The sequence below is a fragment of the Narcine bancroftii genome, chromosome 6, assembly GCF_036971445.1.
Source record: "Narcine bancroftii isolate sNarBan1 chromosome 6, sNarBan1.hap1, whole genome shotgun sequence".
NCBI lineage: Eukaryota > Metazoa > Chordata > Chondrichthyes > Torpediniformes > Narcinidae > Narcine > Narcine bancroftii.
The window spans coordinates 169,492,375-169,512,612 of NC_091474.1; the positions used below are offsets into that span (position 1 = coordinate 169,492,375).

The 20,238-nt window shown below is 41.3% G+C and overlaps 1 long non-coding RNA gene across 1 annotated transcript in view; it reads right to left on the reverse strand.

Moving 5' to 3' along the window:
- The window catches only part of LOC138737656 (uncharacterized), a 113,418-nt gene that overhangs the window by 6,547 nt on the left and 86,633 nt on the right, over positions 1 to 20,238 (reverse strand). Inside the window, exons 3-4 of the long non-coding RNA XR_011341113.1 lie at positions 14,560 to 14,642; positions 13,516 to 13,606 (exon numbers count right to left, since the gene is read on the reverse strand). This is a non-coding gene — a long non-coding RNA (uncharacterized lncRNA). The remainder of the gene's footprint in view (positions 1 to 13,515; positions 13,607 to 14,559; positions 14,643 to 20,238) is intronic.

Consider the following 20,238-nt stretch of genomic DNA (forward strand, 5'->3'; position numbering starts at 1 on the left):
TCCGAATACCTGAATATCTTTAACAGCTTGTCCATTATTATCAATTTTAAGGCAGCAATTGGAGAGATTCAGCTTGCCACACACACCACCTTCTGCAGCCAATAAATAGTCCAGGGCTAGCCGGTTCTGACAGCCTGCAAACGGATTAGACAATTAAGCATGTAAATTAGAGTTCGGTACCCCCATGAACCATCCTGTGCCCACGTAGCCGGTCCATAGTATGAAATTATGCGTTCAGGGGGCCAGTCATCCCCCCATTTGCCAATCTCAGCTGAACGGCGTTGTATGGGGAAATGTAATCGAGTGGAAATATGTTCATCGGAATCTGGAGGAAGAAGATGGAAATGTGGTTGAATCATACCAATACAAGTCCCACTCCAGTCGGGTTCAAGATATGTATAAGCCATATTCCCACAAATCCAATATAAGCCGTTGTGTACATAGCCGGAAGAACTAGAATCTTCCCAGAAGGATGTCTGTGCAGGAATGGCCTGATAAGGGTTGAAACCGGTACAATTCCAAAACTCATCGTCAGCAAGGTCAGATGTGTTATTAATGGGAACCAAGGGTACACAGGGAACATCTGATCGATTAGTGTACGATTATCTAGTGGCTCACCTCTCCATGGCCAAGTTCCATCCCGGGTTGGGCTGCTACAAATCCAACAGTTACGAACACCAAGCTCCTGGACGGTAAGTTGATGTAAATCGACCCATAGGTTATCTCCAAGTCTATGCCTATTGGCTTGTATTCTTGCCCTCTCGTATGTTCTTTTGAGACTCGTGTGGCGAAACGGTGATCATGTTGGTACCACTATACTTAGAACCTGCCCGCAGTGAAATCATTTCCTTCACTAGAGGGTCTCCCGGTTTGCCTAATTTGGAGGCACAGAAAGGTCCCGGGGGGGGGGGGGCAGGACAGGAAGAATCTATTTCTTGACCTACCTAGGGGAGAACCCTCTCCTAGACTTAGAAAAATGGTATATGTCTCGGAGGCAAAAGAACAATTGTCGTTCTTTCTTGGGACTATACAACCCTCCTTCGTCCCCGTCCACTTCTCAAAATACTTAATCTCCCTAAGCTCAACATCATTACCCGAAGTGCTGCCCCTCTTCCAAAAGGACTTAACACATTGGGAACAAGACGGAGTGGAGGCAAAAGCAATGGGGAAAATAAAGAAAAATACAAACAAGGACATTATTATTATACACAAATCAAATTTTTCGTCGCAGGGTGAGCTTGAGGTCGCTAGGATGTCGCTCTGACTGCCAATATGAGCCTTCTAGGTCAGTGGAGATATTCTCGAGGGGCTGGTAATAACGTTTCACCCTCTGGACATGTCCACCCTTTTTCACGCGTTCGTACAGCAGTATCTCAAACTAGAAGGACACAAAAAGGACCATCCCAGGTTGGCGTCAACTTAACATCTTTCCAACTCTTTATCAATACCCAGTCACCTGGTTGAATGGTATGTATGGGGAATTCCAAAGGCGGCGTCTGTGCCAGAATCCCCCTTCTTCTCAGATCAGCCAATGTGGCAGAAAGTTCCTGCAGATACTTAGATATAAATTGATCATTTGCCTCTGGTATTGGGAGGTCTGCATGGGAGCCCAGATCCGAACATCATTTCCATACGGGGAGATGGCAATATCACGACGATAAGAGCGGTACGAATACGAATCAAAGCCAGGGGTAAACATTTAAGCCAGGAGAGACCTGTCTCAGCACACAGGCGGGTGAGCTGAAGTTTAAGCGTCTGATTCATACGTTCTACCGTCCTGAACTCTGAGGGTGCCATGGGGTATGTAATTGCCAATCTACGCCCAAAAATCTACAGACCTCCTGCAGCACACAGGACATAAAGTGCAGTCCTCTATCCGAGTCAATGGTCTCGATAATTCTGTATCGCAGAATTATCTGCTCTAGAATTAATCTGTTCTGGCTCGGTCATTTGAAGTAGGAAAAGCCTCAACCCAACGGGTAAAGTGGTCCATCATTACTAACAGGTACTTATAATTACCGGACCTGGGTAATTCAGTGAAATCAACCTGCATGCACAGTCAGGCCACGACCTCCACTCATGGACTTACGCATGCAGGCTTTATTTACCCGTTGACATAGGGGGCACCCCTGAACACTTTCCTTAGCGAGGGTATAAATATCAAAGCAATAGTACCGGCTACTAAAGGCATCAACCAATGCCTGTGTTCCCCAATGCGATTGCAGATGGAGTCCGGTTATAACCTGTCTTGCTACTACCAGATTTAATACTTGTAACCCGCCTGTTGTCCATCTCAGGTTTTATACATCCCCTGTGTCTCCATCTGCCTCTGCTCTGCCTCAGTAAAAATAGGATTTTTCTGTAACTCCTGGGGTACAGGTAACAACACGTACATTTGTATAGTCTCTCCTATGGATGCTTCCTTTGCGACCTCATCTGCCTGTCTATTAGCTCGGGCTTCGGGGCTTTCCCCTATCTGATGTCCCCGGACATGGACCACGGCCACCTCCTTAGGCAGCATTAAAGCATCCAAGCATTTAATTATTAAATTTTCATGGACTAGTTTTTGGCCCTTTCCTGTAATCAACCCCGGTTCCTCCCAAATTTTTCCAAAGGTGTGTACAACTCCAAAAGCATATTTAGAATCTGTGTAAATTGTTCCTACTTTCCCTGTAGCCCCTGGAGGGCTCGACACAGCGCATATAATTTGCATGTCTGAGCCGACCAGAGACCGGGGAGGCGACCAGCTTCGATAACAGAACCATCTTTTCCATCCACTATGCCATATCCACTGTAACGGGTTCCGTCTATACAACAAGAAGAACCATCTATAAACCATCTCTCTACCTCACATAGAGGCTCATCCCCTAGATCGCTCCGGATCTTAGTCTGCAAATCTATTACTTCCAAACATTCATGTTCTAACTGGTCAGAAGTTGCTCAATTGGTGGAGATACCAAGAATGCTGCTGGATTCTGGTCCCGATTAATAACCAGCGTCAAGTCATCTCGGTCCATCAAAATTGCCTCATATTTTAGAATTATCAAATCAGTCAACCATCTACCCGCACGCTGTAACAGAATAGTTCTAACTGTGTGCGGGGTATGGACAGTAATGGGTGCGCCAAAGGTAATCTTTCGACCCTCTTCTACCAGGACAGCGGTGGCAGCAATAGCCTGGACACACTCCGGCCATCCGCGGCAAACTGGGTCCAATACTTTGGACAAAAATGCCACTGGTTGCCGGAGCCCCATTCGCTCCTGGGTCAATACACCCGTAGCTGCCCCATCCTTTGCATTAGTAAATAAGTGAAATGGTTTATTCAAATCAGGTAATGCCAACACTGGAGCCTTGGTGAGACAACTCTTTATCCTCTTAAATCCCTCTATTTCTTCCTCTGTCCAGGCACCAAGAGAATTATCTAGGCCAGCTAACTTATCATACAAAAATTTTAACATAACATAATAACATAACAATTACAGCACGGAAACAGGCCATTAGGCCCTTCTAGTCCGCACCGAACCAAACACCCCTTTCTAGTCCCACCTCCCTGCACAATGCCCATAACCCTCCATCTTCTTCTCATCCATATACCTGTCCAACCTTTTCTTAAATAATACAATTGACTCCGCCGCCACTATTTCTCCTGGAAGCTCATTCCACACGGCTACCACTCTCTGAGTAAAGAAATTCCCTCTCATGTTACCTCTAAACCTCTGCCCCTGAATTCTTAACTCATGTCCTCTTGTTTTAATCTTTCCTCCTCTTAACGGAAATAGTGTATCCACATCCACTCTGTCTATCCCTTTCATAATCTTAAATACTTCTATCAAATCCCCTCTCAACCTTCTACGCTTCAAAGAATAAAGACCTAATCTGTCCAATCTCTCCCTATACTCTAGATGCTTAAACCCAGGTAACATTCTGGTAAACCTTCTCTGCACTCTCTCCACTCTGTTTATATCCTTCCTATAATTAGGCGACCAGAACTGCACACAGAACTCCAAATTAGGCCGCACCAACGTCTTATACAATCTCAACATCACCTCCAAACTCCTATATTCCATGCAATGATTGATAAAGGCCAGCATACTAAAAGCCTTCTTCACCACCCTATTCACATGAGTTTCTACCTTCAGGGAACGATGTACCGTTACTCCTAAATCTTTCTGCTCTTCTGTATTCCTCAATGCTCTCCCATTTACCACGTATGTCCTATTCTGATTCTTCTTACCAAAATGAAGCACCTCACACTTATCAGCATTAAATTCCATCTGCTATTTTTCAGCCCACTTTTCTAAGCAGCCCAAATCCCTCTGCAATCCTTGAAAACCTTCTTCATTATCCACTATTCCACCTATCTTAGTATCGTCTGCATATTTACTAATCCAATTCACCACCCCATCATCTAGATCATTAATGTATATAACGAACAACAATGGGCCCAATACAGATCCTTGAGGCACACCACTGGTCACCAGCCTCCAACCTGACAGACAATTATCCACTACCACTCTCTGGCCTCTCCCTTTCAGCCAATGTTCAATCCATTTGACTATCTTAAAATTTATACCTAAAGACTGCACCTTCCTAACTAACCTTCCATGTGGTACCTTATCGAAGGCCTTACTGAAGTCCATATAGACAACATCCACTGTGCTACCCTCATCCACATTCCTAAAAAATTCAATCAGATTGGTCAAACATGACCTTACTCCCACAAATCCATGTTGAGTGCTCCTGATCAGACCGTGTCTATCCAGATGTTTATAAGTACTATCTCTAAGAATTTTCTCCATTAATTTACCTACCACAGACGTCAAACTTACAGGCCGATAGTTGCCAGGCTTCCTCCTTGAACCCTTTTTAAATAATGGAACCACATGTGCAATGCGCCAATCCTCCGGCACAATCCCCATATCTAATGACAATTGGAAAATTACCGCCAGAGCCTCTGCTATTTCCTCCTTCACTTTTCTCAATGTCCTGGGGAAGATCCCGTCTGGTCCCGGAGACTTATCCACCTTTATATTCTTCAAAAGCCTTAAAACTACACCTTTTGTAATCTCTATATTCCCCATATTTACCCAATTTGCTTTTTTTATCTCACATCTCCCAATATCCTTCTCCTTAGTGAATACCGAAGAAAAGAAACTGTTCAATATCTCCCCCATTTCTCTAGGCTCCACACACAGTTTTCCGCTCTGATTTTCTAAGGGACCAATTTTGTCTCTAGCTTTCCTCTTACCATTAACATATTTGTAGAACTCTTTTGGATTAGTTTTCACCCTGCTTGCCATAGTTTCCTCGTACCTTCTTTTAGCTTTCCTAATTCCTCTCTTAAGATTCCTCTTACATTCAATGTATCTTTCAAACATCTCCTTAACTCCATGCTTCTTATATCTAATGTACGCCTCCCTTTTTCTTCAAACCAAGTTTCCAATATTCCTTGAAAACCACGGCTCTCTCAAACCCTTTGCCCCTCCTTTTAACCTAACAGGAACATAAAGCTTTTGCACTCTCAAAATCTGATCTTTAAAAGACTTCCATCTCTCTACTACATCCTGCCCATAAAACAAATTGTCCCAATGCACACCCTGCAAGTCCTTTCGCATCTCCTCAAATCTAGCTTTTCCCCAATCAAAAACCTCAACCCTTGGCGCTGACTTCTCTCTTTCCATAATGACATTGAAGCTGATGGCATTATGATCACTGGACCCGAAGTGCTCGCCAACACTAACCTCCGTCACTTGACCCATCCCATTTGCCAACAGTAGATCTAACACTGCTCCTTCTCTGGTTGGCACCTCTACATATTATTGTAAAAAACTATCTTGCACACATTTCACAAACTCTAACCCATCCAGTCCTTTCACAGAATGTGTTTCCCCAATCTATATGTGGAAAATTAAAATCTCCCATAATTACAACCCTGTGCTTATCACAAATATCTACTATCTCCCTACAGATTTGCTCCTCTAGGTCTCGGTCCCCTCCGGGTGGTCTATAATGCACCCCTACAAGTGTAACCTCTCCTTTCCTACTCCTCATTTCCACCCAAATAGCCTCCATGGATGTGCCCTCTAATCTATCCTTCCTAGGCACCGCTGTAATATTTTCCCTGACAAGCAATGCAACCCCACCTCCTCTTGCCCCTCTGACTCTATCACACCTAAAACAACGAAACCCAGGGATATTCAGTTGCCAATCACATCCCTCCTGCAACCATGTCTCACTAATCGCTACCACATCATACTTCCAAGTATCAATCCACACCTTCAGCTCATCCACCTTTTTTACAATACTCCTGGCATTAAAATATATGAATTTCAGAGATTTCACAATTTTTAATCCCTGTTTTCCCTCATCTTTAATAACAACATTATTTACTTTTCCTGCCAATTGCCCTTCATCTTCTTCCAGAGCATTTCCCTTCTCTATCACCTGCCCATCCATATTCAAATACTTACCTCAAACTTTCTTTGTTTGCATTCTAACCTTCTCCTTACTGCTCTGTACTATTTTGTTCCCTCCCCCCAACTATTCTAGTTTAAAGGATCCTGAGTAGCCCTAGCAAATACCTCTGCCAGGATTCTGGTCCCCCTGGGATTTAAGTGTAACCCGTCCTTACTGTACAGGTCACATCTCCCCCAAAAAAGGTCCCAGTTATCCAGAAACTTAAAACCCTGCCCCTTTCTCCACCCCTTCAGCCACGTGTTAATCCTCCACCTCATTCTATTTCTATTCACACTGTCACGTGGCACAGGGAGTAATCCAGAGATTACCCCCTTTGCGGTCCTTCTTTTTAACTCCCTACCTAACTGCCTGTACTCACTTTTTAGGACCTCTTCTCTATTTCTCCCTATGTCATTGGTACCTACATGTACCACGACCTCTGGCTCCTGTCCCTCCCACTTTAGGATATCTGGGACACGAGCAGCAACATCCCGAACCCTGGCACCAGGGAGGCAAACCACCATCCGTTCTCCTTGCTGCGTCCGCAGAATCCCCTATCCGTCCTCTTAACTATGGAGTCTCCTACCACAATTTCCCTCCTCTTCCTTTCCCTCCCTTTCTGAGCTACAGGGGCCGACCTCGTGCCAGAGGCACAGCCACTGTCGCTCCCCCAACCTTGATGTCCCCCTCAACAGTACTCAAAGAGGCGTACTTATTGCTGAGGATTACATTCACAGGGCTCCTCTCTGGTATCTTATGGTTTTTTGTCCCTCTCCTGACAGTTACCCACCTTTCATCCTCCTGTGGCCCTGGCGTGACCACCTGACTGTAACTCCTGTCTATGACTTCCTCTGTTTCCCTAACCAGCCTGAGGTCATCGAGCTGCAGCTCTAGTTCCCTAACACGGTCCCTGAGAATCTGCAGCTCGACACACCTAGTACAGATATGGATATCCGGGAGACTGGAAGACTCCAGGACCTCCCACATCCGGCACTCCCGACAACACACAGCCTTAACACTCATCCCTTACCCCAAACTAGAATAATTTTCTATCCAAATTCGGCAATATCCCACCAGACCAAGGAACTTCCTGAGCTCTCGGGCATCCTTGGGAGGTTGGACCTGCAAAATGCCACGTATTCTCTCCAGGCTTATTCGCCGACACCCCTGACTAATTAGATGGCCCAGGTATTTTACCTCTGGCTGCACAAATTGCAATTTCGCCTCACTTACTCTCAACCCCTTTTCTCCCAGAAAGTTTAACATATCCACTGTATATTGTTTAACAGACTCTTGTCCTTCCCCCATAATCAATAAGTCATCTACATATTGTATAAGCTGACAATCCGATCTTTTTGGAGCTTCTTCCAACACTTGTTCTAATACCTGGCCAAACAGATTAGCGGACTCTATAAAGCCTTGCGGAAGAACTGTTCAGCGATACTGGTTCTTTCGTCCAGTATACGGGTTCTCCCATTCAAAGGCAAACATATCCCTATTACCCTCATCCAGAGGGCAAGCCCAAAAGGCGTCTTTCAGGTTTATCACACTAAACCATTTACTATTCGGATCTATTTTTCCCATAATAGTATATGGATTAGGCACAACGGGGTATCGGGCCAAAATTACCTTATTTAACTCTCGTAGGTCTTGTACCAGCCGATAAGTGCCGTCTGGTTTTTGTACTTGCAGTATTGGGTATTGGGTTCAAGTAATCTGTCCAGTAATAGTTAATCAATTACGGGTTGCAATCCCTTTCTCCCATCCATTGGGATTGGATACTGCTTTTGTCTAACTATCTGATTGGGATCTTTCAATGTGACCAGAAGAGGAGGTACATCAAGCCCCCCTCTATTTCCTTTCCTTGCCCATACCCTGGGGTCAACCAACTTGCGGTCTTCTTGTGTCAATGTGTAGAACTGGACCCCAATTCCCTTTCCTTGAGGCCGGGTCCTGATACCCAATAAATCCTGCAAATCCCGTCCCAGCAGGCAGACTCCTGCCTGGGGAACCAGTAGAATGTCTCCCCTTATTACTTTTCTCCCCATTTGTATCCTGAGGCCCCTTACTTCTGAAACCTCAAAATTAGATCCCCCGACTCCCGAAATGACTACTTTTCCATTAGGCACCGTTCCTTTGGGTTTGGTTCGAATACTAGAACGAGCTGCTCCTGAGTCTACCATAAAGATCATGTCCTCTTCGTGGGGTCCTATGCTTAAGTTTACCAATGGTTCTCCATGCAGCCCCATGGCACTCTTTACGGGAGAACCCTGACTTCCTTAATCTTCCTCTTCCATCAAAACATAGGACCGCGTGTCCCTAATCCTCTGGGGACATTCCCTCTTAAAGTGTCCCTCTCTTTTACAATAGTAAAAAACCATGGGCCCTGTCTGCCATCCTCTATTGGAACCACCTCTTGGGGCCCCCGTTCGTGGTCGGGGACCCTGGGGTTCGTCCCATCCTTCAAATTCTGGCCCTCCTCTTTCTCTCATTCCCATCCATCCGCCCGGACTGTTGGTCCGGTGTCTTTGACTTCCCTGCTGTCCATCTACGACTTCCTTTACTGCCGGCATTAATATCTTCACCTTTCCTTTCTGCTTATCCTCACTTCTCTGAACGTAAGCACTCTGGGCTATTTGTAGAAGTTGTGATAATCCCTGTTCATGCCAATTTTCAGTCTTTTGGAGTTTCTTTCTTATGTCTGGGGTTGAATTTGTAACAAATCCTGTCAAAACTAACTGTTCCCCCGCCAGTGACTCTATATCTAACCCCCCATATTGCTGTATTGCCGCCCGCAATCTAGTCAAGAAAGCTGAAGGAATCTCCTCTGGGCCCTGAGGGACTTCAAATGCCTTTTAAAAATTTTGCCCCTTGGGTACCGACTCTCTCATTCCCTTTATTAAATTAACCCTATATTCTTCCATTCGAGTTCGGCCTTCAGCAGTTCCTTTATCCCAATTTGGATTCAACAAGGGAAACTTATCTTCTCCCGCCACAGCTCCTGGACCTCCTTGGTGTTCCCGATCCCATACTCTAATTCCTACCTGTCTAATCATTCCTCTCTCGTCCAGAGTAAACAGAAGCCTTAAATATGGACATCAATTCATCCCAGGTGTAAATATTTAGCCCCAAAAACTGATCCAATTGTTCTGCACAGGCCTGGGGATCCTCTATCAAGGACTTCATTTCTCGTTTAAAATTCCTCACTTCCGTACTTGTAGAGGGACGTTAACAAATCCCATCGCACCTCCTGGACCTCTCAGGGGCACTTCACGAAGGGGACACATTCGCGCCTGGTGCGAGTCCGATCCCCAACCCCCTGGTAGGCCGGGGTCTCCCTTCTGTCGTCTAGGACTCAAATCAAACTCCCCGGCTTCCTCCTCACGGAGGGTTTCACACTGTTCCTCCGACAATCCCGTACAATCTGGGTCACCAACCTGGGGAGTAAGGGGTGGTGAAGGACGCTTAGCCTGTGATTTGGTCCTAACTACATTCTTCTGTTCATTTTCGTTAACAAGGTGTGGGGGTTGATGACATTGGGAGGGGAGGATAAAGTGGGCGGGGAGGAAGAGGGGGCAGCGGAGGAGCCAGCTCGGGATATGGAGGAGGTAATGCCTGAAAGGGGTCCCATTTTTCAGGAAGAGGAGCTGAAGGCTCCAGTTCCTTAGGTTTTGCCGGATCCCTTTTAGTCATCACCATTTGATTCGATTCTACAAATAACCAACAGGCAGCGTAATCCCTACTTTTGGAGTCATCGGGTCTATTTTCATAAAGCCTGACATACCCAATCCTCATCCGAACCGTATTTTGGCCAAAATACTGAAGACCCCTTAATTGGATTCTCAGGCCACTCGTGGCAACAGTACTGGATTATTTTCTTTTTATCTTTCCCGCGGGTCTTTCCCGCACCCCAATTCATCAATTGCCTCCCCAATGGGCTTCCCGGGGGAATTCTGTCAACCGGTCCTATTCTCAGACCTTTCGTTTTGCTCCCTCCCCCACCCATGGTGGAAAAAATATTGCCTCCCCAATGGGCTTCCTGGGGGAATTCTGTCAACCGGTCCTATTCTCAGACCTTTCTTTTTGCTCCCTCCCCCACCCATGGTGGAAAAAATATTGCCTCCCCAATGGGCTTCCCGGGGGAATTCTGTCAACCAGTCCTATTCTCAGACCTTTCTTTTTGCTCCCTCCCCCACCCATGGTGGAAAAATAGATCTTACTCGGCTGTTCAGCCTTCCCAGCACGTCACTTATACGGCTATCCCGTTGTTTGTTCTCAACGCCTCTTCTCGGATATCACTCGCTACGTCCACTGGCCGGACACTCGATGACCAGGAGTCCGGCTAAATCAGCCGGGGTGCACTGACCCCTCTTCAGACATGCGCCAGTCAGTGGAAGGAGTGTGATCCCGGACGAGCTCCCAAGTTGTGAGAAGTGCCTTCGCGTTCACAAAATATGCTCGAGACAAAAGTTGAGAACAAAGAACATTTATTTATATTTACAACATTGCAAGGTTGGGTACTCTCCCCTTACCTGGGGAAAGTACCCCGAGGGCGGGAAGCCTCTTTGTTTTTATACAATTTTTACTTCACCTCCCCTTACATTTGTCTTATGTTTGTCCTTCTTGGATTGGTTTGGCACTTTTCCCTATCCGTCTGACTCTTGACTGACTTCAACTTTCTCTTATCCCGTGCTCACACCTCCTTTCCCCACCCCCTATTAAACAAGCTCTTTGTGTGTACATGCATATTTCTATGTCTGCTTAAATTCCTCTGTTATCTTGTTTACTTTGTTCTGCTTTTTCATGCGCCATTTTACACAAAGAACATTTTAGCTTTTTCCTTGCTTTTTTTTCTTTCTACCTTCTATAACTGTTTCAGAACTCCTACCATTAAAATAATAACTGTTTCTAAACTCCTACATTAGGGACCATATCACTAAAGCTACCATGCAGTCCATAGATGAGTCGATGCCATTTCAAGTAGAAATGGATGCATCCTATGTGGCTCTGGCAGCCACCCTAAACCAAGACGGATGACCGGTGGCCTTTTTCTCGTGAACCCTAGAGGGGTCAGAGGTAAGACACTCAGCAGTAGAGAAGGAGGCCCTAGCCATTGTGGAAGCAATAAGGCACTGGCGACATTATCTGGCATGCAAACACTTCACCCTCATCATGGACCAACGGTCTGTGGCTTTTATGTTCGATAACCAGAACAGGGGAAGAATTAAGAACGACAAAATCCTGCGCTGGCGGACAGAATTGTCTACATTTAACTATGACATTCTATACTGCCCCGGGAGACTCAATGACCCCCCGGACGCGCTGTCCAGAGGCATTTGTGCCATCCTTAACCACACATCCCTGTTGCAGAGCTTGCACAATGTGCTGGGCCACCCGGGGATCGCTAGACTGTTTCACTTCATTAAAACCCAAAACCTCCCATTTTCAGTAGAGAAAGTGAGGTCAGTGAACAAGAGCTGCCCCATCTGTGCAGAATGCAAACCACAATTTTACTGGCCAGACAAAGCCACCCTGATAAAAGCTACCAAACATTTTGAGCGCCTCAACCTCAATTATTATTATTATTGGACCGCTCCCGTCCAATAATAGAAATGTCTATTTCCTAAACATAATAGATGAATATTCCCGTTTTTCTTCACAATCCTGTGTTCTGATGTATCAGCAGCCACTGTTATAAAATGCCTCCAACCCATCTTCAGCATATTTGGGTACATTGTACCGACAATAACCACACCAGCAGTGCGAGTATAAGACAGCTTTAATAAACTAATATGTACACTAAGAGGTCTTGTCTCTCTGCAAGACGAACCTGGAAGGCTAGACTGTAGCTCTGGACTGCTTTATTTACAAGGTCACTGGGATGACCCCTGGTGACTTAGTGGTGTAATTACAGTGATACCACTTTCAGGGAATTATGTATCTGTATTCCCAGATCCCTTTGTCCTCCACACTCCTCATTGCCCTACCGTTTACTCTTTATGTCCTACCTTGGTTTGTCCTTCCAAAATGCAACACCTCACATTGGTCTGCATTAAATTCCATCTGTCATTTTCTGGCCCATTTTTTCAGTTGGTCCAGATCCCTCTGCAAGCTTTGAAAGCCTTCCTCTCTGTCCACAATCCCTCCAATCTTGAGTGTCATCAGCAAACTTGCTAATCCAGTTTACCACATTATCATCCAGGTCATTGATATAGATGACAAACAACAATGGTCCCAGTACTGATCCCTGAGGCACACCACTAGCCACAGGCCTCCAATCTGAGAAGCAATCATCTACTACCACTCTCTGTCTTCTCCCATTCAGCCAATTTCGAATCCAGTTTACAACTTCTCCATGGAGACCTAGTGCCTGAACCTTCTGAACTAACCTTCCATGTGGGACCTTGTCAAAGGCCTTACTAATGTCCATTTAGACAACATCCATAACCTACTTTATTGGTAACCTCCTCAAAAAACTCCATAAGGTATGTTAAATATGACCTACCACACAGAAAGCCATGTTGACTATCCTTAATCAGCCCTTAGCTATCCAAATACTTGTATATCTGATCTCTCAGAACACCCTCCAATAATTTACCTACTACTGACATCAGGCTCACCAGCCTGTAATTTTCTGGTTTACTTTTAAGCCATTTTTTTAAACAACAGAACCACATGAGCTACCCTCCAATCCGCTGGCACCCCACCTGTGGCTCAGGACATTTTAAATATTTTTGCAAGGGCACCTGCAATCTCTACACTAGTCTCCCTCAATGACCGAGGGAATATTATGTCAGTTCCAAGGGATTTATCTAGCTTTATTCGCTGTAAGGCATAAGCACCTCCCCCTCTTTAATCTCTATGTGTTCCATGCCACCACTGCTTGTTTCTCTTCCTTCCTTATACACTTTGCCAGTTTCCTGAGTAAATACTCATGCAAAAAAACTGTTAACGATCCTTTCCATCTTGTTAGGCTCCACACAGAGATGACCACTCTGATCTTCTAGGGGACCTTTTACTCTTAACATACTTGTAGAAACAATTAGGTATGTTGCCTACCTTTTCACAGATCCAGAATGACAAATGTCATGTTCTCAAGGAAGAGAATCTGTTTAGATGCATCTTTGTTTTTGTAAAGGCCTGGAGTTTCCTTGGGTCCAGAATAGAGAAAGGGATGGAGAGATTAAAAAAAAGGTTTATCAAATGAAAAAGCAGCAGTGCGGGTTTCTGGGATGACCTGAAGAAATGAACTGCAAGTATAGTGTGATTCCATTTTTTTTTGTTGAACATTCTATTTAAAAAATCTTCCATACATGTAATCATAGTCGGAAGCAAAATACATTAGTATCAAATCCATTACACGTACTGATATAAACCCCAATCCCCCAAACCCCTCCCCTGAAGAAAAGCCCAAGAAAAAAAAAGAATAGAAATAAGAAAAAGCATAGAAAAAGAAAGGTAAAGATAAAAAAAACAAGAGTAGAAACTTGGTTGGTGGAGGGCACCCCTCACCACATTTGTATCTTTTAATATTTCCAAGGAGGTTAACGAGGTTCAAAGCTGAGGGAAAACATCTATAAATTAATTCCCTAAATTTGTAAATATGGTCACCAAATTTTCAAAAATACATCATAATTATTTCTCTGATTATGTGATCTTCTCAAGAGGAATGCAGCTATGCATTTCTGCATTCTATCACTCCATACCTAGGTAGGTGTCTGATCTCCATGTAACTGCTGTACATTTTCTTGCTACTGCCAAGGCAATCTTTACAAACTCCTTTTGATATAGAGATAATTTCAGTTTTGGTCTTCTCCCTTCAATATTACCTAATAAAAATAACATTGGGTTTTGTGGGAATTTAACTCCTATAACTTGTGCTAAAACATTGCCAAGTTTAGCCAAAAAGATCTTACAGGACCATGTAGAATGTAAAAAGAAGTACCTATCACCTGACCACATCTAAAACATTGATCTGATAAATCTATTTTCAATTAATTTAACTTCTGTAGCATGAGATATAATTGATGTAAAAACTTATATTGAGCAAATCTATATCTAACATTTATAGTATATGTCATACTGTCTCAGCATAAATCTGACCTATTTTGTTCATCAATGTTAATATTTAGATCCATCTCCCACGACTGTCTGGACCTATGTATCTCCTGTTTGGAAGTCCCCTTCTGCAATAAAATGTACATTGCTGAGATAAATTTCTTTAAATATCTATTATGTATCAACAGTTCCACATCACCACATTTCAGTAATAACATTATTGGACTCAATTTATTATTGGGCCCTTAATTGATAATAACAAAGTGTATTGTTTTGTATCCCATATTTATTGTTTAAATGACATTAAATTTCTTCCTTCATAACAATCTTCTATATTTCTAATTCCTTTCCGAGACCAAATATTTAAAAATTGCTTATCCATTGAAAATGGAATGTCAATGCTGTATCAAAGGCATTTTAGACAGGACAACGCTCCTTGTTCCAATTTCAATATTTACCTTATTCCAAATAATCAAATGTTTCAACAAATATGCTTCTCTCTCCCCAGATATTAATTTCAATTCCCATTTATATATAAATTCTTCCGATATTTTCTCTTCTATTTTATCGATTTCTATTTTAATTTTTGCTGGCTCTTCTCTCTCATCAAAAAATTAAGCCAAAAACCTAATTTGAGTTGCCTTATAGTAATTTTTAAAATTTAGTAGCTGTAAACCTCCTAACTTAAAATTCCATGTCAATTTGTCTAAAGAAATTCTCAACATCTTACCCTTCCAAAGAAAATGTCTTAAATATTTATTTAATTCTTTTTTTTTTTTTTTTAATTTTTTATTTTTCACACCATAAATCACAATAGCCATGATATACACTTTTTCTTTTCCACACATTTACAGTGACTTTTTCTCCCTCCCCCCTCCCTCCTCCCAAGCCACCCCCCACCCCCCCACCCTCTCATCCATTTTAGGTATACAATCTAGGTTGCATTAATTCAGTTAGACAATGTTGTCATTCAACAAAAATACACCAGAAATTCTACTGAGTCCATTCTTTTCTTTTCTTCTCCTTCCATCAACTTAGGTAATGTTTGTTCCCGGTAGGTTTTCGCTATTGTATTTAATGTAAGGCTCCCATACTTGTTCGAATATTTCAATATTATTTCTTAAACTATATGTTATTTTTTCTAATGGAATACATTTATTCATTTCTATATACCATTGTTGTATTTTCAAATTATCTTCCATTTTCCAGGTTGACATAATACATTTTTTTGCTACGGCTAGGGCTATCTTGACAAATCTTTTTTGTGCATCTTCCAAGTCAATTCCAAATTCTTTATTTTTTATGTTACTTAGGAGAAAGATCTCTGGATTCTTTGGTATATTGTTTTCTGTTATTTTATTTAATATCTGATTGAGATCATCCCAAAATTTTTCTACTCTCTCACATGTCCAGATTGCATGAATTGTTGTTCCCCTTTCTTTTTTACATCGAAAACATCTATCAGATACTGTTGGGTCCCATTTATTTAACTTTTGCGGTGTAATGTATAGTCTGTGTAACCAACTATATTGTATCATACGCAGCCTCGTATTTATTGTATTTCTCATCGTTCCAGAGCATAACTTCTCCCATGTTTCCTTTTTTATCTTTATATTTAAATCTTGTTCCCATTTTTGTTTAGTTTTACCATTTGTTTCCTCATTCTCCTTTTCTTGCAGTTTAATATACATATTTTTTATAAATCTTTTGATTAACATTGTATCTGTAATCACATATTCAAGGTTACTTCCCTCTGGTAAACTCAAGTTGCTTCCTAATTTATCTTTCAAGTAGGATCTCAGTTGGTAATATGCCAGCGCTGTATCTCCAGTTATATTGTACTTATCTCTCATTTGTTCAAAGGATAAGAATCTACTTCCTGAAAAACAATTTTCTATTCTTTTAATCCCTTTTTTTTCCCATTTTCTAAAGGCAAGGTTGTCTATTGTAAAAGGGAGTAGCTTATTTTGCGTCAATATTAGTTTTGGTATTTGGTAATTTATTTTATTTCTTTCTACATGAATCTTCTTCCATATATTGAGGAGATGGTGTAATACTGGAGAAGTTCTATGTTGTACCAATTTTTCGTCCCATTTATATAATATGTGTTCAGGTATCTTTTCCCCTATTTTATCTAATTCTAGTCTCGTCCAGTCTGGTTTTTCCCTTGTTTGATAAAAATCTGATAGGTACCTTAATTGTGCGGCTCTATAATAATTTTTGAAGTTTGGCAATTGTAAGCCTCCTTGTTTATACCATTCTGTTAATTTATCTAGTGCTATCCTCAGTTTCCCCCCTCTCCATAAAAATCTCCTTATTATTTTCTTTAACTCTTTGAAGAATTTTTCTGTCAGTTGTATTGGCAATGCCTGAAATAAGTATAGTATCCTTGGAAAAATGTTCATTTTAATACAGTTTATCCTTCCTATCAGTGTTAGTGGTAGCTCTTTCCAATGCTCTAAATCGTCCTGTAATTTTTTCATTAGTGGATTGTAATTGAGTTTATATAATTGGCCTAGATTTTTGTTTATTTGCACACCTAGGTATCTTATTGCCTGCGTTTGCCATCTGAATGGGGATTCCTCCTTAAATTTTGAGAAATCCGCGTTATTCATAGGCATTGCTTCACTTTTATTTACGTTTATCTTGTATCCCGACACTTCTCCATATTCCTTCAATTTCTTATATAGTTCTTTTATTGATAGTTCTGGTTCTGTTAAGTACACTATCACATCATCCGCAAACAGACTGATTTTATATTCCCTGTCTTTTATTTTTATTCCTTTTATATTATTATCTCTTCTTATCGATTCTGCTAGTGGTTCTATAGCTAGCGCAAACAATAATGGTGATAGTGGGCATCCCTGCCGCGTTGACCTGCTTAAGTTAAATTGCTTTGATACATGTCCATTTACTGTCACTTTCGCTAACGGTCCCTTATATAATGCTTTAATCCAATTAATATACTTCTCCGGTAAACTGAATTTTTGCAATACTTTGAACAAGTAATTCCATTCTACTCTGTCGAAGGCCTTCTCTGCGTCTAAAGCAACTGCTACTGCCGGTGCTTTATTTCCTTCTACTGCATGAATTAAGTTAATAAATTTACAAATATTGTCTGTTGTGCGTCTTTTTTTGATAAATCCAGTTTGGTCTAAATTTACCATTTTCGGTACCTGTTCTGCTAATCTGTTCGCTAATAGTTTAGCTATTATCTTATAATCTGTGTTTAGCAGAGATATTGGTCTATATGACGCTGGTGAGAGTGGATCTTTCCCTTGTTTTAGTATCACTGTAATTATTGCTGTTTTACATGAATCTGGTAAGTTTTGTGTCTCATCAATCTGGTTGATTACATCCAGGAGGGGCGGTATTATTAGGTCTTTAAATGTTTTGTAGAATTCTATTGGGAGTCCATCCTCTCCTGGTGTCTTATTATTTGGTAAATTTTTTATTATCTCTTGTATTTCTACTGTTCCAAATGGTTCTGTTAATTTATTTTGTTCCTCTATTTGTAGTTTTGGTAGTTCAATTTTAGTCAAAAATTCATCTATTTTCCCTTCTTTCCCTTCGTTTTCGGTTCGGTATAATTGTTCATAGAATTCTCTGAAGTTTTCCTTAATTTCTTTTGGATTATATGTAATTTGTTTGTCTTTTTTCCTTGTTGCCAATACCATTTTCTTAGTTTGCTCTGTCTTAAGCTGCCATGCTAAGATTTTGTGTGTTTTTTCACCTAGTTCATAATATTTCTGTTTTGTCTTCATTATATTCTTCTCCACCTTATATGTTTGTAATGTTTCATATTTTATTTTTTTATCCGCCAATTCTCTTCTTTTGGTTGTATCTTCCTTTATTGCTAATTTTTTTTCTATGTTTATTATTTCCCTTTCCAACTGCTCTGTTTCCTGGTTATAGTCCTTCTTCATCTTGGTTGCATAACTTATTATTTGCCCTCTAATGAATGCTTTCATTGCGTCCCATAGTATAAACTTATCTTCCACTGATTCCGTATTTACTTCAAAGTACATTTTTAATTGTTTTTCAATAAATTCTCTAAAATCCTGTCTTTTAAGTAGCATGGGGTTTAATCTCCATCTATACATTCTTGGAGGGATGTCCTCTAGCTCTATTGCCAATAACAGGGGTGAGTGGTCCGATAATAGTCTAGCTTTATATTCCGTTTTCCTAACTCTCCCTTGAATGTGGGCTGATAACAGGAATAGGTCTATCCTTGAGTATGTTTTATGTCTAGTCGAGTAGTATGAGTATTCCTTTTCTTTTGGGTTTTGTTTCCTCCATATGTCCACAAGTTTCATTTCTTGCATTGATTTAATTATAAATTTGGTTACTTTGTTCTTCCTGTTAATTTTTTTCCCCGTTTTATCCATATTTGGATCCAAATTCAGATTGAAATCCCCTCCTATTAGTATGTTCCCTTGCGTATTAGCTACCTTCAAAAAGATATCTTGCATAAACTTTTGATCTTCTTCGTTAGGTGAATATATATTAAGTAGATTCCAAAGTTCTGAATATATCTGACATTTTATCATAACATATCTCCCTGCTGGATCTATTATTTCCTCTTCTATTTTAAATGGCACATTTTTGCTAATTAATATAGCCACTCCTCTTGCTTTTGAATTATACGATGCTGCTGTTACATGTCCTACCCAATCTCTCTTTAATTTCTTGTGCTCCAATTCAGTTAAGTGTGTTTCTTGGACAAATGCTATATCTATTTTTTCCTTTTTCAGTAAATTTAGTAGTTTCTTCCTTTTAATTTGGTTATGTATTCCATTAATATTTAGAGTCATATAGTTCAGCGTAGCCATTTTATATTTTGTTTATCTTCTCTTTCCGTTTTTCCATCATTACCTTTCCTCCTTTTCCATTTCTGTTTTCTTATTTTCAACTCTTTACCAGACAACATTCCTACAACATCCAACATTTTCCTTATTCTCCTATTTCTATCTTCTTTATCCCCAGTCTCCCCTTCCCCTCCTGAGTTGCCCTTTATCCCTTGTCGGACAACCACATCTCCCCTCTCCATTTGGATTTGCGAATCCACTCGCAAGCGTCAACTGATTTTGCAGTGACCGCTCTTTTCCCCCACCCAGCCCCCCCCAGAAAAGATTTTGCTTTTTATATGTCACAAAGGTCACTCTTTTAATTCCCTCCTTATTCTCTCTATTCCATTACCTTCTCTTATTAATTCTTGTCTATACTCTCTATGTTTTCCTCTAATTACAGATACTTTCACATATGCCCATTGTCTCTATTCACTCTTATACCTCTTTACCCGCATACATATCAATCGTGGTCATTTTTACCCTCCTTACCCTTCTTCATCCCTCAGTCTATTTTTGTCTTTACCCACATACATATCAATCGTGATAATTTTTGCTCTCATTACCCGTCTTCATCCCTCAGTCTATTTTTGTAATTGTTCTGCAAATTTTCGTGCTTCTTCTGGATCCGAGAATAGTCTGTTTTCAATACCGCAGGATGCTTCAGTGTAAATTTATATCCTTTCTTCCATAAAATCACTTTTGCTGTATTGAACTCTTTTCTCTTCTTTAGGAGTTCAAAGCTTATATCTGGATAAATGAAGATTTTTTGCCCTTTATACTCCAGTGGTTTGTTGCCCTCTCTTACTTTTTCCATTGTCTTCTCCAGTACCTTTTCTCTTGTAGTATATCTTAGGAATTTTACTACAATAGATCT